The sequence below is a fragment of the Xenopus laevis genome, chromosome 1L (assembly GCF_017654675.1).
Source record: "Xenopus laevis strain J_2021 chromosome 1L, Xenopus_laevis_v10.1, whole genome shotgun sequence".
NCBI lineage: Eukaryota > Metazoa > Chordata > Amphibia > Anura > Pipidae > Xenopus > Xenopus laevis.
The window spans coordinates 196,671,463-196,697,790 of record NC_054371.1 but is presented as its reverse complement, the minus strand read 5'-3'; the positions used below and the strand labels follow the sequence as shown (position 1 = coordinate 196,697,790).

General features: G+C 38.0%; 1 protein-coding gene across 1 annotated transcript in view; it reads right to left on the bottom strand.

The window, feature by feature from the left end:
- hapln1.L (hyaluronan and proteoglycan link protein 1 L homeolog) overlaps positions 1 to 26,328 on the bottom strand; it is an 88,338-nt gene that overhangs the window by 53,181 nt on the left and 8,829 nt on the right. The window lies entirely within an intron of this gene.

The following is a 26,328-nucleotide window of genomic DNA, read 5'->3' as shown; positions in this document are numbered from 1 at the left end:
AATGCTGACATGCTCCTCTGATGTGCAAGGTAAAGTCTCTGCAGTCAGCAGGCAGAGGTACTGCAGAGGAATCCTTACTACCAAGTATGAATTAGGGAAAGAAGGGAAGAGTGATTTCACGGCTGTTTATGGCTTAAGCAAAGGTCGCAAAAATGTTATAGATATTGTGTGTGTAATGTGTGTAAATCTGGCTACTTAAAATAAAAAGCCATTACAGTAAGATTCTGCTCATATTCACAGTTCCTGAGGATGAACTTCCCCTGACTATTCCCTAATAAAAAGTTTTTATAACACAAGCTAAATAATTTTTCAATTATATTTTTATTGTTGGCATTTTATACCACTTACTTGGACTTATACTACAACCCTTGGCATACCAGGATTTGCAGGAATTTTACAGTCTCATACAGGATTAGGGTCCGTCTTATCTAGAAACCCGTTATCCAGAAAGATCTGAATTACAGGAAGGCTATCTCCCATAGATTCCATTTTAATCAAATAATTCAAAATGTTTAAAACTATTTCCTTTTTCTCTGTACAGGTATGAGACTTGTTATCCAGAATGCTCAGGTCCTGGGGTTTTCTAGATAAGGGATCTTTCCGTAATCCCTGAATCTGCACTGAGGGGTAAGTAAAAAGTTAGGGGCTAGGTTGGGGGGGGGAGGAAGGAGAGTCTACGTGGGGTGGGGGTAGGGTTTTTTAATAAGGGGTTTGTTTCTCCTTTAAGGTTAGGAATCAAATCCAGGATTCGGTTCGGGATTCAGCCTGGATTCGGCCTTTTTCAGCAGGATTTGGATTCGGCCAAATCCTTGTACCTGGCTGAACCGAATCCAAATCCAAATTGGATATGCAAATTAGGGTCGGGAAAGGAAATCACATAACTTTTTGTCATAAAACAAGCAAGTACATTTTTTTTTCCTTCCTGTCCCTAATTTGCATATGCAAATTAGGATTCGGTTCATTATTTAGCTGAATTTTCAGCATTTGACCGAATTACAAATAGTGGATTTGGTGCATCCCTAGTTAAGGTATGTTGATTCCAATTACGGAAAGATCCCTTAACCAAAAAATCCCAGGTCCCAAGCATTCTAGATAACGGGTCCCATACCTGTACTGAATGTAGAAACTATGGAAGAAGAAGTTAAATCAGGGGGCACATTGATACCCAATGAGAAACCATTCTTCCCATGTGCTTAGGCACTGTGTCCATATATTATATATAAATAATAACTTAAAAAATAACTTCTGAATATCAGTAGACTCTTATTATAAGAGGGATCTATTTTGCCTTAACAAAGTACAATTTTTGGTAGAGAAAATAGCATTTAACCCTAGAGTGATCTCAACCTGGACCCTGACTTGCTCCTGTACTGTAACCTGGATACTAGTGATGTGAAGATCCACAAAATATTCAATCAGAGCAGATATCAGCAGCACACCGTGGATATGAACAAACGTGTATTTTATTGTTTGTTCATATCCACGGTGTGCTGCTGATATCTGCTCTGATTGGATAATTTGGCCCTGTAACAGGCGTGGGTCCTTCAGAACAGCACCTGGTACCGCAAAGGTATGTGTTCAAGGTCTTAAGCTCTTCACCTCAGGTCCACAAAATATTGACCTGCACCCCGACCCAAACCAGTATGTTCGACATTTGCACCTTTATAGACCTATGCCCACCCCACACCTCTCTGACATCATGGAAGGGGCAGCCTGCAAAAGTAAAACTATAAAAAGCTATGACTGGAGGCAGAATCAGGTTCCAGGAAGGTTGCAGGCAGGGTGGGCGCATTGTGTGGAAGTCAGCCCGAACCCACCTGACCTGTGGGCAAACCTGCCTAACCTATGGCTAAAGTGGCGGGTCCCGCAGGTTTCGGGACAGCCCACAGATCACTGCTGGAGATGTAGAATATAAAGTGCTGGGATGGTGGTTTATCCATGTCAGAATGACACTTTAGGCAATGCCAAACCCCTGGGAAGTAGCTGGATTCTGGTCAAGATGTTTTTTTCTTCTTATAGCAGCCACCTTTGGCTTTGAGCCTGGCCCTCAGCTACTCTGGTGCCACCAGGTTTTACTGCATCAGAATAAAGACACTTTCACTGGGGATGGCAAGGGTACCAAATGTAAAACTCAGGGAAGTACATGGTAAGGAGTGAGCTAGCCATTGTCAGATGGACTCAGCCAGAACCAGATATACAACCTTATATACCATGAAGCAAACATGTAAAAAGGAACGGGGGTCAAAACTAGGAGATTAATACAAGGAACAGCACTAGGGCAAGAATAAGTCACCAGAATCTAGGGGTTGGAATCAATAAAACAAAAATCACAGCACCCAGGTAAAAGCTGACGACCTACAGCAGGCAGTGAATGAGCTCCGATCATATAGGGAAACTAAAGGGATACACAGAGCAGCGGTAGACAGATTGATAACAGCTGAAAAAGACTATGCCTACTGGAAAACTCTCACAAAGTCGCCTGCTCATACAGAGCTAAGGGAATTGCCTATTGCTTAGTAATCTAGAGGTCCCTGGTTCAAATGCAGGCAAATACAGTATATGATACTGAGTCATACATTATTCTATCTACAGCCAACTTGGATGTTTGACCCATTACCTTTAGATAAATTATCTTGCCGCTGATCCAGAGGATTACAAAAACAGTACCTACAATGTTGAAACTCTTGAATATAGAGCAGAGCACAGTTGCGCCAGCGTCCGCTTCGCCACACTTCGCCAGGCGTATTTTCGCCAGCGCTACGCAAATTCACTAAAACCCGAAGTTGCTCTCAGGGGAAGTGTAAGGTTGCGAAGTTGCGCTAGCGTTGATTCGCCAAGCAAAGCGAAGTTACGCTAGCGATGCTTAATTTGCATACGGCGCCAAATTCAAGTTACAATGGAGGTATATGTTGCAGCACTACACAAGCCTGGGAAACCTTCAAAACAGCAAATGAAATGTTTATTTTGCCCTACACATGTGCCCACTGTATAGTTAAGTTGCCATGAGTTAGGAAATGTAGGGGGGAAGGAGGGTAGCCCCTAAAAAATTTTCAATCTTTTTCAGCCTATCACCCATAAAAAATTAAAAAACGCCAGCGTATTTTGGGACTTAGAATTTTTTTTAACTTTTTTTGAAGCAATCCCTATCTACTCTATTGCACTTCGCCTGGTCTGAGGTGGCAAAGGAAGTCTGGCGTAAAAGGTAGCGTTCAGAAAAATCCGCACGTTAGTGAATTTGCGTAGCTACATCTGTTGCGCAAATTCACCAGGCGTAAGGGTGCGAAGTAACACTAGCTAATTTACGCCAGTGTCCGTTAGTGAATCGGCGAATAAACGAAAATGCGATACGCTGGCGAATTAACGCTAGCGTTAGGCGCTTCGTCGTTTAGTGAATTTGCCCCTACATCTCTCACTCTTAGCTGGGCCCTCAAATTTTGGAGGAAAGGTGCAGTATTGTTGAGCTACACTTCTCATGCTGCAATTCATCAGGATAATAGACATCAGAGGGTTTTTTTTTACCATAAGCACCAGGTTTATTTAACAAAGAGGTTGTCTTCATTCCCCTTTTTTCTTCTCTCTCCTTGAACCTTTTTTGACACCTTTTGATTTTTAAAAGTGCCAAATTGTCTAGAAAGTACCATCATAGTGTACTTCAAATAAAACGTTTGATTGTGAGATAGTTGCAGTATGGACTCTGATGTTTTGGTATTAGAATAATATAGTTATAGAATCTGTAAGGTGAACGGGGATTATTGCTTGCTTATTCAAAGCACAAGCACTCGTATTGATTCATATTCCAAATTTAAGTCTACTCTATTTTAAAGTTTCTACTTTAGCCCATAATGAAGAGAGACCTTTGGTTATACACATTCTGTACACTGTTCCTGTTTGTGCAGGACTTTTGGCATGGGATTTGTTATTTATAGTTTATATTTTAGTTAAAGGCTATTTCTTGCACTGTTATTAAGTGGAAAGCGTAGCTCGAGGTGAAATAAAGTGCTTGAAGTGAATACTGTAATGTCACAGGTTTTACAGTAAGTTTCTAGTTATGGGTCTTTCTGTGAAAATCCAAATTGGTATGTGTTGGAGGAGATGCATTTTTATCTCCAGGCACTAAGCCTATTAAGAAGCGGCACTATGCTAACATTCATTCATAGCATTCGCTCCACTACCTAACTGTACAGACCCTCAATGTATTAAAAAGGTTTCATGGTATGTATGCACGGACAGGAGCTTGTAATATGTGATATTATTAACTTATTAAAAATATTTAACCTGTTACACACCAACTATCATTTTAGTATAATTACCCACCATAATTTCTTGACTTGCTTTAAAGAGTAAGGGAATGTAAATACAAGACCAGTTTACATGTACAAAACATTTCACAAGAGTAGATTACAATTTACAAAGAATATTGTTAGGAGACGTGGAGGAGGGCCCAGCTCATGAGATCATACAGTCTGAAAGGGAAAGGGAAAGAGAGGAAAGGAGACAGAAAGGGTGATCATTGTGATTGTTGAGATCATTTTGGTTAAGGCAGTAGTGGTAAGTGCATAGTGAAAAATTTGTATTTAGTGTAGGGCTGGAACTCAAGTTAAGCAGTAGAGGCACCTGCCTAGAGTACAACGATTGGGGGAACTGGGCAGATATCTCTTGAAGAGCCTTCCACCTACCCCTAGTCCAGACTTTCTTGTCCTCACTGGCTTTCCTTACTGCTCCTCACCTCTGTGCACTCCCCTGTGGGGAGGTTGATGGCTGGGTTGCCTAAGGTGCCCTGTGTGTTTGGCCCTCCTCTGAGTTAGTGTGTGCTTGAATGACAAGTATGGGGGTTAGGAAGTTGCTGAGGGCTTACAAGTGATTATTTTGAAGGCTTGTAGGTTGTGGGGTGTCCAATGGGATGGGGCAGAAAGTTCCAGAGGATCTGGATTTAGCAGATTAAAAGTCTTGGATGCGGGTATGTGAAGAAGTAATGAATGAGGAAGTCATGCTCAAATTATGGGTTACTTCTGGGGCTGTACTTGGTAATTAGGAAGGTGGTGCAAAATTTTGAAAGTACAAGAATCTTGAAGTGAAGTCTGTGTAACTAGTAACTAGTTCACTGACAGTACCAAGCGGAAGTTCTCAACAGACATACTGTATTCTCATTAAGCCTCACATATGTCTGAAATTAAGATCTGAAATTCACACAGGCACATACAGTAAGCAAGTTGCACCTTCTTGGAATGGGGAGCTAAAGACAACAAAATCTATAACCAATGTTTACCCCAGATCTTCTACCGCATATTGTGAGACAGAATCTGTGCAACCACAAAATACATGAGCACATCTGGGCCTCTGGTTGTTTGGGGCTGTGTATAACCTGGTGAAGAGGTACACCACCGAAATTTTGTTTGAAGTTTTCTGACACTAATGAACCCTAGGGACCCATACTCTGTTGCATTTGCCTCTATCTGCAGTACCTTGTTTTTCCTTTGTATGTTGTTTGAATCCTAAAAATCAAATAATCAGTAGCTTTCAGCAAGTTGCATAATATCTTTCTTATAAAAGGGCCCCACAGGATCACATTAATTTCTGATTACCGTCCTTGGGAATAGTGAACATGATAATAAGAACTAGAGAGTCATCACCAACTGCTAAGATTAAGTTGCCTTGAGTTTAGTGATCTACTCTTAATCATACCAAGAATGCAAAGACAGCCTCCAAAAAATAGAAATAAATGGAATGTTACTGAATTATGCACATTTTTATAGAAAAACAGGTGTATAAAGTATAAACTCCAGGGTGTTAAAAGTATGGAAGTAAAATATCTTGTTCTTAGAAGCGTTACAAATGCAGAGTGCCCAGCACATAAGTACGTTACTATTGATTTCATTATTATATCAATACCTGTTGTCAGAATTCCAAATTCTAGCTCAGCATAAAATTGTGTACCTGCCAGCTAAAAGTAAAGAGATGAATGTGAAATTTAGAGAATCTGGCTATCTATGAATATGTACCAAGTCAGAATTTATACAATAATTTGAAATCATTTGCAGGTTTAATTCAGTGAGATAAAACATATCTCCGGAATGATTCCAGTTTTCCTCATACAAACCCTTCACCTATTCTCTTATTTTTCTGTATAACAACACAAAAACATGCACCAAAGCACTGAAATACACTTATAAATGTGATATTTTGGGGCACATTTACTTAGCTCGAGTGAAGGATTAGAATAAAAAATACTTTGAATTTCGAAGTATTTTTTTGGCTGCTTCGACCATCGAATTGCCTACTTTGACCTTCGACTACGACTTCGAATCGAACTAAAAATCGTTCGATAGTCGAAGTCAAAGGATTTTAGTTCGATGGTCGAATATAGAGGGTTAATTAACCCTCGATATTCGACCCATAGTAAATGTGCCCCTAGATGTTGCGAGACATCAAGAAAGAAACTAAAATATGCTGTTATTGCCCACAATTTTTGGGGGTAAACATGTCCCTTCATTGTGCAATCTGTAGGAGTGATTTTTGCCTATTCTTTCAGGCCAATTTGCTCCAATTTGTTCAGTTGAGTCAAAAGATCCTTGAGCACCTTGATTCTTGATTCTTTAATTGGATTAAGATCAGATCTTTAACTATGCCATTGCGATACACTCTGCTATTTTTTCTAGACCCACTCCAGTGTGGCCTAGTGTTTGAAATCATTGAAACAATATTCTTCAGAGTATTCGCCTATCCATTCTTCCTACCGTTTTAAAAAGATGCCTAGTCCCTGCTAATGAAAAGCAACCCCACAGCTCGATAACACTACCAAAACCATAGAAAGCAACATTTCAGTGAAGGAATCGTCTAGTAGAATGAGAGAATGAGTCAAGGGTTGAATAGAATTTGTCAATTGTTGAGTACTTTTGATGCCATTGTATTGCAAGGCATTTTTATAGGATAAACCAAGTCTTTACTACTGGATATCAGTAAGCCAAGTTGCCCTCCAAATGATTATGATGAAGCACAGCCTGCCCAAAGCCTCCACTGGTTTATTCGCAGTAAATCTTTATTAAAGTTTGACCCCTGATCACGTAGAATAGGGAATAATCAGACCTCTACACAGAAACAGATTTATGATATATTTGACTTCTTGTGTTGAGTTATAGTACGTACAATGACATCTTCCAGGTATTTAGTCAATCATAAAAAAACTGGGTATTGTCCATTTTAGCCATCTAAGCGAATGGCCAGCTACCATTACCATCAGCCCAAGGCATAGGATCTGACAGGAACGAGGAGATGCAAATTATCAAAGTTGCTAATCTAACAGAGCTCCTGAAATGCCATATGATTGCAGGATGGTCTGCCAAAACTTCTTGCCCCCATGCCCAGTTTTCGTGTCACCGAAATTGGCCAAACTGCACAGCTATGTGTGAGCAGCTTTACTGTATGGCCACGAATATAGGTGGGAAATTTTGATGTTTTAGAATGGCTTAAAATTATCAAAAAGAGCCCACTTGCTATATATAACTATATGTTCCCCTAGCAGAAAGAATTGCCTAATGATGATGACTTTTGAGTTACCTTTTAGTATGATGTAGAGACTGATATTCTGAGACAATTTGCCATTGTTTTTCATTTTTTATTATTTGTTGTTTTTGAGTTATTTAGCTTTCTATTCAGCAGCTCTCCAGTTTGCAGTTATACCAAAATCTGGTTGCTGGGGGGTTAAATTACCCTAGCAACCATGCATTGATTTGAATAAGAGGCTGGGATGTGATTAGGAGAGTCCTGAAGAGAAAGAGGAGTAATAAAAAGTAGACAATACATTTGCAGCCTTATAGAGCATTTGTTTTTTAGTTGAGGTCAGTGACCCACATATGAAAGCTGGAAAGAGTCAGAAGGAAAAGGCAAATAATTCAAAAACTATAAAAAAAAGAATAATGAAGACCAATTAAAAAGTTGCCTAGAATTGGCCATTCTATAGCATACTAAAAGTTAACTTAAAGATAAACCACCCCTTTAAGGGGGCACTATACATCCTTGTTTAACATGACTGCAATGAATTGGGCATGTGCTCAATATACTTTTTACCTATTGTTTAAAAACAGGTCTAACAGGGAAACTGAAGCTACTCCATGGGGCAGATTCCCTACCTGGCAAAATGTGTCAGCGATGGCTTCGCACCTATCGCTAAACTTCAGCAGGCATAAATTCACTAGGACAGTGCTAATAAACTAAAATGCGAAGTTGCGTCCAGGGCGCCGAACGCTGGTGAATTTTCACTAGCGTTACATCAACAAAGTGAAGATACGCTAGCATTGCCGAATTTGCATACATTGGGAAATGATAAAGTTCAATGGATGTATATGTTGCAGCAAATACATTACATTACACAAGGCCATGGAACCTTAAAGGGATCCTGTCATCGGAAAACATGTTTTTTTCAAAAAGCATCAGTTAATGGTGCTACTCCAGCAGAATTCTGCACTGAAATCCATTCCTCAAAAGAGCAAACAAATTTTTTTATATTCAATTTTGAAATCTGACATGGGGCTAGACATTTTGTCAATTTCCCAGCTGCCCCTGGTCATGTGACTTGTGCCTGCACTTTAGGAGAGAAATGCTTTCTGGCAGGCAGTGAGACATGGGTTTTTACTATTGAGTGTTGTTCTTAGATCTACCAGGCAGCTGTTATCTTGTGTTAGGGAGCTGCTATCTGGTTACCTTCCCATTGTTCTTTTGTTTGGCTGCTGGGGGGGGGGGGAAAGGGAGGGGTGATATCACTCCAACTTGCAGTACAGCAGTAAAGAGTGATTGAAGTTTATCAGAGCACAAGTCACATGACTTGGGGCAGCTGGGAAATTGACAATATGTCTAGCCCCATGTCAGATTTCAAAATTGAATATAAAAAAATCTGTTTGCTCTTTTGAGAAATGGATTTCAGTGCAGAATTCTGCTGGATCAGCACTATTAACTGATTCATTATGAAAAAAATTTTTTTTTCCCATGACAGTATCCCTTTAATAAAGAAAATAGAGTTATAATGCCCTACACATGAGCCCCGTGTATAGTTTATGTGCCATATGTTAGAAAATGTATGGGGGAACCTGGTTAACCCAAAAATTTACAGACTTTTGCAGACTATCACTCTGAAAAAAGGAAAAGACGCCAGCATTTTCTGTGATCTATGCACTCCATTGCACTTTGCCTGATCTGAGCTATCGAAGGCAAGTCTGGTGAATGAGGTAACGTTCAGTAAAATCCGCATCTTAGTGAATCTGTGGTTTTACGTCCATTTGCCAGAGGGAAAATTCACCTGGCGATAGAGTGCGAATGATCGCTAGCGTCTGTCTCTTTCGCTAGCGAAGTTACACCTGCGCCGTTAGTAAATCTGCGAAGTCCCTGAAAATGGTAAGGCTGGAATCTTCGCCAGCGTTAGTCACTTCGTTCTTTAGCAAATCTGCCCCCATGTTTGGCCTTTGCTAGGAGAAAGATTACCAATGCACAGATAATCCCCCCACTTAATGGAGTTCTGCTTATCTGTGGGTAAAAGTATGTTCAGCCCAAACCCTATTCATTAAATTAATGTTGAACAAGGGGGGTAGACAGTCCGTTGTATTTAGTTTATATCGTTTGTATGCCTGTAAAGATCCCAAACCAGTTTTTATGCTCCAGCGATCAGTAGCCAGACTAATATATTTTTCAAAGATATGAAGTTGTGGATTGTATTGTCTTTAAGCTTTAAGGTTTTGATGTGTCTGTAGTCTCATTTTCATTATTTCCCACTTTTTTTCCTATGATAAATGCATTTCTTAGCGACTATAGTATTTGTTAGAAAGAACCACTTTTCAATTTCCATTTGTTTGCAGAATGACACATGTAATACTTCAGCCGGTGAGCATTTCATTTTTATACTGTTCAGAGCTTTTCCTGGGAGACTTTCACTTCTGTTGAACATTTCTCCTTTATGACATTTGAGGGCAAAGGTGACTAAAAATTTTGATGGAACAAACATTTCTGGAATTTTAACGTGCCCTCTCATAACCAACCCGCTGATGCCTACCTTTCTTTATAATAAGTTTTTTTCCTATTCACAGCAATTTGATGAAAACTATTTCATATGTCATTCCTTTTAAAATTCCATTAAACGCAGCTGATAGAAAAGCTGAAAACAAAATGCTGAGAGCACATTAAGGATTAATATTGTAGTATTTATAGTCCCCGCTTCATGTATATGTAATGCTGAGAAAGGAGTAATAGGCAAAATACAAACTTTAGCTGTTTAACAAATAATGCATAAACATATTGTATTTTTTGATTCCAGGATTATTGCTACTTATACATAATATTTCTGTTATGGGCTCAGTTAGTCATGTAGGGAAATTGTTATTGCTTCCTCAGGACGGAGAAGTGGTATAATTACATGAAGTCTATTGAATGCAGGTATCAGTACATTCTCACAGCACTAGGGGAATCTTGGACTGTCTATATCAGTGAAACAATAGGAGATACTGATATTTTGTGCACATATAATTGATAAAACTACATATATGTGTATCCCTATTTGCAGATTCGGTGCTTTACTCCTATCTGTTCTATCTTTGGACAGAGTACAAGGCAGTCACAATGAAATTCTGTGGGATGTCGCTATCCCTAAATCTAAAATATAATAATGCTAGAAATGCTGTATTTTGTATACTAAACATAAACATGAACTTACTGCACCAGAAGGCTAATTAAACAAATGATTTATGCTTTCAAAGTTGGCCGTAGGGGGCTGTCATCTTGTAACTTTGTTAAACATCTTTGCAAGACCAAGACTATGCACATGCTCAGTGTGGTCTGGGCTTCAGTTGGGAGGTTAAGATTAGGGACTGTCATATATTATCAAAACAGCACAAGTCAAAAAATATCTGCCATAGAAACCGATACAGCAAGACTGATTAATAATTAGAATATGCAGACTGAACTAGGTCTGCGGATACAAATCCCTACACGGTCGCTGGCTGCTCTACAGGGAAACAAACAAAGCTGCTCTTGGAAGTAAGGTGGGGGGCCTCCCCCCTGCCATTTGAAAGTATGATTGTTTCCCTGCAGAGCAGTTAGGGACCGTCAGAAGATTCCTATCCTCAGCAGTCAGAGCAAGTAAAACAAAGGGGGAATTTCACTGCATACAGTTAGGTTTCTTATTAAAAATGGTAGACATATTTTAATTAAACTATATTGGAGATAGATTTCTTTTTCATTAAAAAAGTAAACATGGGATTTTACTTTTTTGCATTTACACCCTCTTTAAGTTTCTAGTTGAAGTCTTAGGCTGCTCGACTAGAGTGACCAATAATAGAATCTATACTATCAATTAGTCCAGCTGAAGCAAGTTGGATCCAAACAGATAGAATCACATGGCGACTCGACCCTTGTTCAATAGGAATTCAGTTAATATTACTTTTTGCCTTTTTGTGCAAATTGTTGCCCCTACAAGATAGGTAGATAAATAGAATACACGTTCATAGACACACCCCCTGTATAATGATGACAAAAAAGTGAAGGTAGGGATTGTATTGGTAAACTAATTATCTAACTTGCAAGAACCAAACATGACCAAGTCTTATGTTCTGCTGGCAAGGGATGTAAAGCCGGTCAAACACTGCCACAGATGGTTGGCTGAAACAGGAACAGTTGTCTAGGGTCTACAGAGATACCATAATCACAATGTCAAATTTAGCCGAAATAATAATGAATTAATTAATAATAATATTAATAGTGCAGGCATATATTCTGTAACTCTATAGATTTAGATGTTATATACTGATGCAATTTAAAACTCAGTTTCAATTTTTGTTCATGCCTCATCTAGAGATCTTATTTATTCCACCTTACTCTTTATTTTGAGACAGGTTCTATGAATACCTAGAATCCCTGCAATAAAGTTGCAGGGGACTGTTGCTTTTGGTCAGAATGGAAACAGAAAGAGACAGGAGTGCCAGTAAGTCACCCCCCATGCAACACAAAGTGGCAAATTCACTAAAGGCTGAATTTTCACCAGCGAACGCTCCACCACACTTAGCGCTGCTTCACCAGGAGTAAATTCATTACTATTATGGCAACTCACTAAAATGCGAAGTTGCGCTAGTGTTAATTCATCAGCGCGAGCTTTCTTAGCGATCTTTCACTACCATTCAATTCTGCCTAGCGAAACTTCGTTAGTACTCTTACACTTAGGTCAATTTGAATAGGACTGGTACATATAGTTTGTATAGACTTCATTATTGGAGATGTTGGTTAAAATGCTTGAAGTGGACACTTAGGGGCCGATTCACTAACTTCGAGTGAAGGATTCGAAGTAAAAAAACTTCGAATTTCGAAGGTTTTTTTGGGCTACTTCAACCTTCGACTACGACTACGACTTCGAATCGAAGGATTCGAAGTAAAAATCGTACGACTGTTCGACCATTCGATAGTCAAAGTACTGTCTCTTTAAAAAAAACTTCGACCCCCTAGTTCGGCATCTTAAAGCTACCAAAGTCAATGTTAGCCTATGGGGAAGGTCCCCATAGGCTTGGCTAACTTTTTTTGATCGAAGGATATTCCTTCGATCGTTGGATTTAAATCCTTTGAATCGTTCGGAATAATCCTTCGATCAAAAAAAGTTAGCCAAGCCTATGGGGACCTTCCCCATAGGCTAACATTGACTTCGGTAGCTTTTTTTTCGATATTCGAAGTCGAAGGATTTCAATTCCCAGTCGAATATCGAGGGTTAATTAACCCTCGATATTCGACCCTTAGTGAATCAGCCCCTAATTATTACGAATTTCAAAGGAAGCAAAATAAAGACTAAAGAGATCCTTTTTTGCCCTAGACATGAGCTCTGAGCCCACCCTAAAACAATAGTGGCATGCCCCTCAAATTGGTTAAAAAAATTGTTAACACAAAAATCTTTTATAAATCTTTTTATAAGTTTCCGGCATACAGGATATGATGTCGCTGACAAGATTGAGGAGGATGTAGCTTCATCGTATCGGTTTGCTTGGTCTGAGGTGGTGAAGGAAACTCTGGCAAAAGAGACAACGTTTTGAAAAATTCACACTTTAGTGAATTTGCGGAGTAACGATCTCTCTCCTGAGCGAAAAAATTGGTGCAAAACTGCATTAGCGACTGTCTCTTTTGCTAGCAAATTGTCCTCTAAGCCTGCTAATGAATTGGTGATGTTTTTTATTAACAGCATTATTTGGATAATTCATTAATAATTCAATAATTTTGACATTAATTCATGAACTGACAACTAACTAACATTGGTTCATACTAATCAAATCAAATACGAACTAACAGCGAATTTCATAAAATGCTGATTAACTGTGATGAAATTTTGTGCATGTAACTTTGCCATTTTTAACTTTATTATCTATGTGGTTTAATTAATTTGTTAAAACTTTATTCACTACTTATAAATTAAAGGTGAACATTTTGTATTCATTTATGTGTCACTAATTAATGAATCGGATGACTTTGAGATCAATTGTAATTTAGTAAAACCAATGAATTGAAGTCAAATTACCGAGTGCAGATTATGAGATACTTTTTGACATAGTCCAATTTGAATCAGTAAATTGGTGATGTCCCTGCGGATGAGATTTCTGGTGAATTTTTCACTAGCGACGGACACTTCGCCCTTTAGTAAATCTGCCCCAAAAAGTGTCTTTAACTTTTGAATTTATAATCTGCATTACTTGTCTACAGTATTACACATTTTCTCAGGTAAACACTTTTTACTCTGACTCTGAGGAAAAGGAAACAGTGTCCCTCTCATAATTGATAGAATAAAAGGCCATAAAGTGAATCAAGCAGTGAACTCTGCCAGACTAAATACTCAAAGAACAAGAACAGAGAACAAAATTTGTTTTGGAAAACTTATTTGCTTTAGATTTAGTAGAGTTAGCCTTAAAAGGAAACATCTCAAAAAAGAAAAGAAAGGTTCTTGCATTTTGAATATCACAAAACACCATTAAAATAAGTAGGATCTATTCTTTTTTCCTTATTTGAAGACTGGCGCTTGATTTTGTTATGATTGGAAAGACAGCCATGACCACAATTCCTTTGTTGCTCTTATTTGTAATCAGTGATAAAACCAAATGTACATAATTGATTAATATTCTTTCTTTTTATAGATTTACAATGTTAAACACATGTAAACACAATATTTGCAAATAAAAACACAGAGCATATAAATCTAAAATATATATATATAACTTTAGTAATACTTTCAAATTAAATCAGATTTTAAAAGCTTATTTTCACTTTTTTGTTTATAGATTTATTCTTTATAAACAACAGCTAAATATATTAGAGTCTATGGCCAACTTTTATTCTCACTTCAAATTAAATTCAATAGGCATTTTTTCTGAAGTTTTATCTCACTCCATATTCTTTGTCAATGGGCGTTTTTTCTCACTCCAATTTAAGTGGGTGGGTCAGTGGGTGCTTTTTTGCAATTATTTTCTGTATTGCCGGATTTAATGGGCACCCTGAGGCTGCACGGTCCTGGCGCTTGGCAGCGCAGTCCTATTGCCTGCCCGCATACCCCCTCCCCGCGAGCGGTCATGCGCACCAGCACCGGAGCGGTAGGGAGTAGTGATGGGTGAATAAATTCGCCTGCCACGAATTTGTGGCGAATTTCCGTATTTTGCCGCAGCCGAATAAATTAGCGAATTTCCCACAAAAATACGGCAGTGAGATAATTCGCCAGCGTCTAATTTCTGATTTTCAAGTTTTTTTCATGAAAACTTTGGAAATGCTCAATTTTTTAGTGAAAATTTTCGTATTGCTAGATTTTTCTGTAAAAATGTTCGAATTTCCAAGATTTTTTAGTGAAAACGTTCGAATTGCTCAATTTAGTGAAAACGTTCGAATTGCTCAATTTTTTTGGTGAAAACGTTCGAATTATTAGAGTTTTTTTAGTGGAAACGTTCGAATTGCTTGATATTTGTTCGAATTTCATGTTTTTTCGTGAATCGTTTGATTTCACGACTTTTTACAAATTTTTTGCCGTTTTGCAAATTATTTGGCGAAACGGGACGAATTTGCCCATCACTAGTGAGGAGCTGTGTTCCCCAGAAAGTGGCTAGACGGCATGCCGCCCCTTATATTTTGCTGCCCTAGGCCTCGCCACAAGTCTGGCCCTGATTTTCTCCAAATGCATTGAAGGGAAGGGGTGTTATTTTTCTTGGAGGTTTTTTTCACAGCAAATTTTTGTCTCGATTTCACAAAAAAAAACATTGAAATTTCGATGCAAAGCAATGCATGGTGAATATTTATTTACATATTTTTGTTAATGGAAGGTGTTCTGATATCATTATGAGATTTCTGTAGCCCATTTAGAAGAATGCTTGGCTGAATGTAACATGCAATCTTGATACTTGAGGATAGAAATTTGCCACTGGTAACTTGGACACTTACCAGTTACTCTTTTGTGATCGCATCCATAATCTTATGCATAAAGAGTAACCTGTCCATCTAAATTGCTGGCTGAAAATAGGATGTTGTTATATCCAAATGCTAGTCAGCCTTCCTACAGGCCAAGTGCTGCCTCCCCTGTAAAGCAATGTCTTCACTGCAGTACAGGACTTATTCAGATTTTCAAGGCAGCTTCTGGACCCCAGGTTGCAAAATACAGGTCTGCTGAAGAGGTAGGTGGGCTCTGGCACGCAAAGCTATGAGCAGAATTTACAATTGGTAAATACTACCTGCTATAGATAATTATAATGCGATGGTGCTTACTAGGATTGCCACCTTTTTATGAAAAAAAATACAGGCCATCCTATCTCTTTAGGTTTCTCCATCATTATGAATTTTTGCATGAATGGGTCAGTGCTTGCTATAACAGATTTTAGCACAGCTCCCTGAATTCTGATAAAACCCCTTATCCAGCAAGCTATGGGTCCCAAGGAGTCCCATACTTCTGTGTATAAGGAATAGCAAACCTTCCTGCGTAATTTAAAAGCACATTAAAACTAATGACCTGCATAAGAAGACCCAACTTTTATGTTTTTATGGTCACAGAATCCCTGATGACTTTGATTTCATGATAATGTTCAGCCTGGGATAAAATACCCTCCAGCAAATGAAGGACAGCGTCATAGCTTATGGTTATATACATAATATAGCACCTATTTTCCCTTGTCATTTTTTTTCAAATAAAATAAGGTATTGTGCTTTTTATAAATGCTTGTAAACCTTGCTTTACAACTAGCCTATGGCTTTTCTTTATAGCGATTGCATTTGTAATAGGAATCAAATGACATTATCCTAAGTTGTCTCTATGCTTCCATTTTATCTCCAGAAATATTTCCAAAATGTTACAGCTGGGATTTTATGATCAGGCCCAGCTCTGACAGTATCTTATTTTTATGCTGCAAAATTATCCTCACCTTCTCACTGATTTCTCTTAAATTGCCTTTCATTTTTTTTCTATTTTGGCTACTCTGTATTGTACGGTAAAACATTAATGTATTTTCTGTTCTAGGATTAGCTGTTCAATGCTGGATAGGGTATGCTGTAATATCAATGCTGTAATATCACTGGTACTTTTCATACTGTCAATAGAACTGAATTGTACTTTATGCTGTTTTACTCTTTCATCTCACTCACAATGAAAATGACTTTATTGTAATTGATTCTGTTACCGTTGTTACCTGCCATTTTGAAGAAAGATGGGTAACAAGGGTAAGCTAGACTGGGGCATTTGTTTTAAGGGATCTGTTATCCGGAAACCCGTTATCCAGAAAGCTCTGAATTACGAAAAGGACAATTTTCATAGACTCCATTTTATCTAAATAATCCAAATCTCTGTAATAATAAAACAGTACCATGTACTTGATCCCAACTAAGATATAATTAATCCTTATTGGATGCAAAACCAACCTATTGGCTTTATTTAAAGGGATACTGTCATGGGAAAACATGTTTATTTTTATTAAATGCATCAGTTAATAGTGCTGCTCCAGCAGAATTCTGCACTGAAATCCATTTCTCAAAAGAGCAAACAGATTTTTTTATATTTAATTTTTAAATCTCACATGGGGCTAGACATATTGTCAGTTTCTCAGCTGCCCCCAGTCATGTGACTTGTGCTCTGATAACCTTCAGTCACTCTTTACTGCTATACTGCAAGTTGGAGTGATATCACCCCCCTCCCTTTCCCCCCAGCAGCCTAACAACAGAACAATGAGATAAGGTGGTCTAAGAACAGCACTCAATAGTAAAAATCCAGGTCCCACTGAGAAACATACAGTTACACTGAGTAGGAGAAACAACAGCCTGTCAGAAAGCTGTTCCATCCTTAAGTGCTGGCTCTTATTGAAAGCACATGACCAGACAAAATGACAGCTGGCTACACACCAATATTACAACTAATAAAAAATACACTTGCTGGTTCAGGAATTAAATTTTATATTGCAGAGTGAATTATTTGCAGTGTAAAAAGTGTAATTTAGGAATAAAAACTACATCATAAAAATAATGACAGAATCCCTTTAATGTTTACATGATTTTCTAGTAGACTTAAGCTATGAAGATCCAAATTATTAAAAGATCCTTTATCTGGAAAACCCCAGGTCCCTAGCATTCTGGATAACAGGTCCTATACCTGTATATAAATTAGGCATATTGTTAGGATTCTGGCTAAATTAGACATACATTAAAGACCTAAACTGTGGGGATGGGTCTGGAGCAATGACTGGGCTCTGCCTAAAGGCAAATTAGGATGAGGTTTGTGCCTATTTGCTCTTTGAAAAATACTTTAAACTGTATGAGCAAAAATAATGACACCAGTGCAGACGGAAAAAAATTGCAGAACACAAATTTGTATGCACACACACATAAATCTGTACTGTTTAGAGACACCCCCATAACACCCATAACATAGTCACCTATAGGTAAAACATGTAAAGCAAACATCTGATTAGTTGCCATGGGTTATTGCTGAGGCGAAAAATTACTTGGTGCTTATAAATGAGCCCCTCAGTTTACAAGAAATTAGAAGTTACATTGATAGACTGAAAACTGCATTTTGCATCACAACATGCCAAGTAATAAAGGATAGAAATCACATAATTAATTACAGCTATTTTAGAAGAGGTTTTAAATCCACTCTACGGGCACAGCTATAGAATTGTGCTTAGCTCTAGACTGGAGCATCTTCCAATAAAAGGCTGCTTGCATAATAGGTTTGCATACATCTTAATAAGGTAGACTTATATAACTTCTAAAGTTGATACAATCTGAAGGAAACTCATATGAGTTTATATTTAAGGGGTAGAGACATCAGTGTCCGGTAAGCGAACATAAATCGTTCCCTTGCACCTGCAAACCGGCTTTTCTGGGCTATGCAATCTTCTCTTCTGACAGGCTACCAAGACGATCAGCTTTACTGAAATCAAGAGCAGCCACATTTGCGAATCAAACCCACAGATTACCTGTGAGTAGTTCTATAACACACACTACCCCAATAAAAAAGAGGATAATACACCATCGAGTACCCCTCTTCTTTTTTCCAGGCAATTACTAGTTAGTCCAGCAAAGCGCACCTACCCCTGCTTTACAAATTATATTTAAGTGGTATTTCAGAGGAATCAGAATATTAGAACAGAGACCATGCGTTGAAGGTTTTGTCTATTATTGGATCATATTTTTGGAAAAGTCAATTACTGTAAGTTTTATGAATTTTATTCCAATAGTCAAGAATGGGAAGAGTTACAAGTTATTCATTGTCCACGACTGTTACCCACAATGCACCTATGTTTCACAGTTAACTTCTGATTGTGTTGGGAATTGTGTATAACTGCATGCGTTTCATAACAGATTCCTTGCAGCCTGATTCTGATTGGCCAACCCAATTTAATAATTCTCTAAGTCCCCATTATAACCTGTAACCAAGTCAAAAATCACCATCATTCTTGGATGGATCAAACGATGATGTATATAGACTAAATGCCCAAAAATATATAAACACGTTTTTAGCCAAAAGTATCAGGATATTGAGTTCCATACTGTCTCTGAAAGCAATTTCAGAACAAGGACATAATGGAGTGAGGAGCCGCAGATAGGCAGCTGGAGAGGGCAATGCAAATCATTGGCTGGAGTGGTGTAAAGGTCAGTGGAGGTCAGTGGAGCAGTGAAAATGCATCTTTCAGATTAACGAATCATGTTTCACCATGTGACAGCCTGACAGAAAAGTCTGGGTTTTGCAGATGTATAATCCTTTCTGCTTCAAGATGTAATGCCTGGTGTTGACTAGTGCCCCTGGTTCCAGTGAAGGCAACCCTTGCAGTGTACAATGACAGTTGTGACTGTTCTATGCTTCCTACATTGTGACAACCATTTGGAAAAGGCCCTTTACATTTTTAAAACATTAATACACCCATACACAAAGCTAGCTCCATATAGAATGGATTTGACTGGGCTGCACAGAGCCCTGGCCTCAACCCAACTGAAGTCCTTTGGGATGAATGGGAATGCCAACTGTGAGCCAGGGTTAATCTCAATACCAGTGTCCAAACTCATTAATACTCTTGTGGCTGAATGGAAGCAAATCTATCCAACAATGTTCCAACATCTACTGAAAAGCCTCAAGAGCAGGAGAAGACTGTTCCAGCAGCAACAAGAAGGCCAAACTAATATTAATATCTGTTGTTTGCAAGCAGGTATCCAGAAACATTTGCTAATATAATATAGATACTCTTTCTAACGTGACTCAGTACAATTTGTTTCTTGAGAGATATACAGGCATCTGTCTTGAAGTCTATGGCCCATAACTACACACAGTTACATGTGAACAAACATTCTACTTATTTTTATCATTTAAAGTAGCTTTTGCAACAAATTACACATAATCTTGATTGTACTTTTTTATTCCCAATCATTTGTTTATTTGCACTTTGGGGTTTTTTCTGCATAATCTAGTTTTTTTTTGTTTGTTTCCATCATGCTAATGTTATCTAAAACCTAACATTATGGTGTCTTAGATTAGCGCACAAAGACTTACAGTATGGAACTCATTTCATTCCTAGCCTCAGGCAGCTGAGACATTAGCATTAACTCTTGTATTTCATGGAAATGAGACTGATGCACAATGTGACAATTCGAGATTGAGCTTAAACTCTTTTATGCCTAATTCTTTATGGCTGGGTCTCTTGGTACAAACAAGCATTGTTTTCAGCCACTTTCCATATTGAAAATGTCTTGGGTTCCTTGTTCCGACAGGAAGCAGCTGAGATACAGTATTGTCCAAACTGGTACCTGGAATGTCATTGTACCCTTTATACATCCAGAGTCACAACTTCCATAAAACATGAAGACCTTCAAGACCTTCAAAAACATCATAGAGTAAAAAGATGTGTTTATAGAAATTACTCCACACTGAAACCAATTTGTTGAATTCAATTTGTCTCTATTTGTCAACCCCCACATGCATCAAGCTCCTTTATTACCCAGCATAATTCCTGGAAACGTTTATTTCTGAATATATAAAACTATTGCAGTATACAGTCCCTGTTGAGTGATAACAGCAGAGGGAAGTCCAAACACAGTAAACTAGATATCAATAGGATTCAGTATCCTATGTGCATTCCCTAAATTATTTTTGTTTAAGGTCTAAGAGGGTTATATAAAAGGCACTAAGTTTGCCCAGGAGCAGTAACCCATAGCAACCAATCAACAGGTAGTATTTACTGGTCACCTGTTTAAAAGCAAACATCTTATTGGTTGCTATGGGATACTGCTCCTGGGCAAACTTTATTACATATGGGGCACAGGTATGGGACCTGTTATCCAGAATGCTTGGGACCTGGGGTTTTACAGGTAACAGATCTTTCCATAATTTGGAACTTTATACTTTAAGTCTACTAGACAATCATGTAAACATTAAGGGGCTGATTCACTAAGGGTCGAATATCGAGGGTTAATTAACCCTCGATATTCGACTGGGAATTGAAATCCTTTGACTTCGAATATCGAAGTCGAAGGATTTAGCGCAGATAGTACGATCGAACGATCGAAGGATTATTCCTTCGATCGAAACGATAAAATCCTTCGAATCGAACGATTCGAAGGATTTAAATCCAACGATCGAAGGAATATCCTTCGATCAAAAAAAGTTAGGCAAGCCTATGGGGACCTTCCCCATAGGCTAACATTGACTTCGGTAACTTTTAGATGGCGAACTAGGGGGTCGAAGTTTTTTTTAAAGAGACAGTACTTCGACTATCGAATGGTCGAATAGTCGAATGATTTTTACTACGAATCCTTCGATTCGAAGTCGTAGTCGAAGGTCGAAGTAGCCCATTCGATGGTCGAAGTAGCCCAAAAAAAACGTTGAAATTCGAAGTTTTTTTACTTCGAATCCTTCACTCGAAGTAAGTGAATCGGCCCCTAAATAAACCCAATAGGCTGGTTTTGCTTGCAATAATGATTAATTATATCTTAGTTTGAAAAAAAGAACACAGTACTGTTTTATTATTATAGAGAAAAAGGGAATACGTTTTAAAATAGTTAAATTACATGAAAACAATTGAGTCTATGGGAGATGGCCTTTCCGTAATTTGGAGCTTTCTGCGTAATGGGTTTCTGGATAACGGATCCCATACCAGTATAAGTGCTAATTGGCTGTCACTTATGCCAACAGAACTGTACTTAGTACCTTTACACCTCCCAATGAATAAAGATGACTCCTAAAATAATCCTTCGTCATTCCATGTTCCTTTCTAGGCATGTTATTCAGATGGTTAGGAGGTTGCTCTGTTCTCAGAAAAAAAGCCAAAGTGAACAAATGTGGTGCCATATCCCACAACAGACAATGGCGTGACATTCAACCACAACACACCCATCTTTATTCATCTGTGCCAGTCTCCACCTTTGTGCCAATTTAACAGTGATTCCCCTTGTCTATAGCTGAATCCAACAGCAGCGATTCCCCAAAATGTAATTGGTGCAACTTTTCCTGTGCGGAATCATAACCACGTACAGTATGTTGTATTAACAAAATGTGGGAGATGAATACAAAAGGCTCTTCTATAAACTTCTTGGAACTTAAAGCTACGTTAAACATGCAGCTTCATGAATGCACAAGGTCCTACCTGATGACAGAGCATGCTTGTGCTGCCTTCTTGTGATGTTTCAAAACAAGAGTAAAATGAATCCATAAGCATAACGTATGTGGCATGCCGAAGAGTATGAAAGCACACAGGACCTGATGGCTGCCGTAGAATGCTCATGGGAGACAGGGCAGGATGAACTAAGAAGGCTTCTTTCATACTGAAATGACCCTCAGAATGAATTACTGTCTAACTCAAATGGCTTCTTACATACAATTACTGTAAACTCACTCTTTAAAATTTAACAGAAATAGATTGTCAAGAACCTTTGGTGTTAACTGGGAAAACATGGGGAAAAAAAAAACAGCGTTATACATGTGAAGGGCCAAGTTCTCTGCAGACACTTTCAGGCACAATAAAGTCAAAAGGTTTTATTCTTTCCAGCATCTCCTTCATTTTACTAATTAATGAAATCTTCACCATGCGTCATGTTAAAAAACCAATTACTGCTCTGCTGTATCTCTTTTTAATGGAAATGTCCTAATATAACTAAGGCTGTCAATAAAAGGAATGATGCTCTCTTACAATGCAATTATGTCTTTGGAATTTCCTTTCCATGTAATTGATTGTCCTCTAAATTGCGCTGCTTTGTTGTAATTAAATGTTATTTGAAAACATAGGTTTGTACTGAGTATGCACAAAAGGCACAGCAAGTGGGCTTCATGTATGTGTTCCCGAGGCTACAACTAATCAGGTTTCATCTCTTGTTTGTGCAGGAATTTAATCACCAGCAATGTATCTCCGAGGATGTGTGCGGAACGAAGGTGAGCATCAAATCCATGACAGCATTTGGGATTTTCCTGCATCCCAGTTTGCTCATCTATAGCAGGTAGCAGGTATGGCAAATGCCTACCTGCTGGGAGGATCTCAGTTGCTGGTTGTGACTGCAATAAATGGCAGAACTTGGCCCAGGCCTAACACACCAGCAGGCAGGCAAAAACCAAACACTGGATTAATACAATTGTCACAATTAGGCGAAAAGTAGTATAGCTGGCTAATATTTTATATTTCATTAGCAACAACAAAATCATGAAAATTGTAACCTGTTATCCAGAATGTTTGGGACCTGTGGTTTTCTGGATAATGGATATTTCTGTAATTTGGATCTTCATACCTTGTCGACTAGAAAATCATTTAAACATTAAATAAATTCAAACAGGCTGGTTTTGCTTCCGATAAGGATTAATTATATATTAGTTGGTATCAAGTGCAAGGTCGTTTTTTTTATCATTACAGAATGCCTTCCTGTAATTCAGAAATTTTTAAATAACAGGTTTCTGCATAACAGATCCCATACCTGTACTCAGCATAAGCAAAAGCCTATTTGCCATTTAATACATGTTTTGTACCAAGTATACACGTGCTGGAGCTATTGCCATATATATATATATATATATATATATATATATATATATATATATATATATATATATATATATATATATATATAATACACAAATATAATACACAAAAGCCATGAATATCCTGAAAATGATATCCTTATAAACGGTGAGTTCTGATGTCATTTCTGTCACATGACTCACTGAAATGTGTGTATTATAATAAATAAAGTACCCCCAGTTGTAAAATATGAGGATATTAGAAGTTACCTCGGAGTTCCATGACCTGTATATGGTCATGAAACTCCTTGGTAACTTCTAATATACTTATATTTTACAAGAGTGGGTACTTTATTCATTATATATAAATACACACATATATAGAGAGAGAGAGAGAGAGAAAGAGAGAGAGAGAGAGAGAGAGAGAGAGAGAGAGAGAGAGAATATCCTCTTGGTTTATTGCCATTAATGACCCAAGATAAAACCAGGTCCCCCCAGCATGCTCACCTTCAATCACCATATACAGGTATAGGACCTATTATGCAGAATGCTCTGGACCTGTTTTTTTTTTTAGATAAGTGATCTTTCTGTAATTTTAATCTCCATACTTTAAGGGGCCCATTTACTAAGGGTCAAAGTGAATTCAAAGTAAATTTTCTAATTCAAAAACTTCGAATTTCGAAGTAATTTTTGGGTAATTTGTCCATCGAATAGGCCAAAATTTGATTTGAATTGAAAAAACTTTCGACTTCAACACTTCCCCATCTTAAACCTGCCGAATTGCTATGTTAGCCTATGGAAACCTCCTAGAACCTATAGCCAGTAGTTTTTAAAAGTCTAAGTTTTTTTTCGATCGATCAATTAAATCGTTCGAATCGTTCGAAGGTTATATTCACTCAAAAAAAAAAAACTTTGACGATTCGATGGTCTCATTTCTAAGTTTTACCACTTCAAATTCGACCATTAGTAAATGTTCCACTAAGTATACTGAAAATCATTTAAACCCAAATAGGATTGTCTTGCCTCCAATAAGGATTAATTATAACTTCGTTTGGATCAAGTACAAGGTACTGTTTTATTATTACAGAGAAAAAGGAAATCATTTTTAAAAATGTGGATTATTTGGATAAAATGGAGTCTATGGGAGACTGGCTTTCCATAATTCAGAACTTTCTGGATAACGGGTTTTCCCATGGATAATGGATCCCATACCTGTACTGCTCAGTTTCCAATTAGAAAGAGTTCTCCTATTTCAGTGTTATAATATTGAGCCTAATGTTTGTAACTAATGCTTGCTCTGCTCTTTAGACTGTAGACCTCACGCTCAGTTTTGTATCTCTAGGGGAATATTACCCAGCAGTTACATGATGTTGAGTTTAATGAGCAAAACAGTTTTTCAGCTCCTGAAAAGAATTTGATGTCTGGCCCAGTAGCTTTTTGTTACTCTTTACCCTAAACAAAAATACAGGTCATCACTAGAGTTCAACCTATTAATAACACAAGGTCATGCCATAACATCCTTTTCTATGATGTTCTGCACTTGATGGCACCACCTAATTACACCCAAGACTGATAATTGGAGTCAGCTAATTCATCTGTTTAGACATAAATGAGAAACCACTGCAGAGACATTAAGGCTGAGGTCAAAATGTTGGAATATTCATTTATGTCCACAGCTGCCCCATGCCAATCACTGGTGCAAACTTTGTAACTGAAGCCCCTCTCAAGCATTATCCAACTGCTTCTCAAACCACTGAATGCCCTTTATCTAAGTATATGAGGCAGGATATTGCTCATGAATAGTTCAGCCCATTTACCGTTTACCCTTAGACCGGTGGAAAGAAGTCAGTTTGAGAAAGGATTTGCTTATTTGTCTTCGTTAAGATATACAAAGGGAAAATCCATGACAGTTGGCCAAGTACAGACTTAGGAAAGTATTGCCTTGAGGTTCAGGCACTGCCCATGTGTACACAGTCTAGGATGTACCTCTTCTTGAATAAGTTGCCATTGACAAAGGTCATGTTTATCCAACCTATTAATAACGTGATATTGTTCAGTAATGAGCAAACTGTGGATATTTTAGTCACAATGAGTCACATAAAACCACAGTTTATAGAAACGAGTAAGGCGACAGGAATGTTACGGTTGGCAATTTTTAAATGTAACAGTTACTAGAACCAGCTCTTCATTTAAACATGAACCAATAACAGTTTTTTTCCGTGCTAAAATAAGGTTGACTCCACTTGAATTCATTACAGATGTGGTTTGTTTGAAGGTGAAAGGTGCCGTTTCACAGCAGCAGCCACTAGGTGGCACACACAAACCGAGTTCATTTCACCCGGCCCATACAAAACCTCCCATTCATAGTGTAAATAAAGAGCTACATTATTAATTTATACCAATGCATCCACTCTACACCTAATATTTGTTTAGCCAGCTGTTTCCTCCAATCCTGCCTTAACGCCACTGACTGAAGCCTAAAGTACATTTTTTCATCCCAAAGAACATTTTGTTGCCTACAAATTACAAGTCACTTTTGAAGTCATGTTGTATTTTACAGTAAGGAACTGTGGAGTCAGAATGTCTCCTTGGGAATAACAGATCTCACTGTGATACATACGTGGCATTTTTTAAATAACATTTCAGATTTATTTCAACCTATTACTTTTCATGATTTCCACAAGATTCTTTTTAAAAACCTGTGCTGACACACAGAACGCACACTTTGCTATACAAACCCTACATCCCACCAGCTGTTGTTGAACTACTTCTTCTAGCTTCTATACATGGGTGTGGGGAACTGAACAAACAGGGGCAATTCTGGGTCTGCTTCCATCTGGCAGCAGATCTGATACCCTTTCCTCCCATGT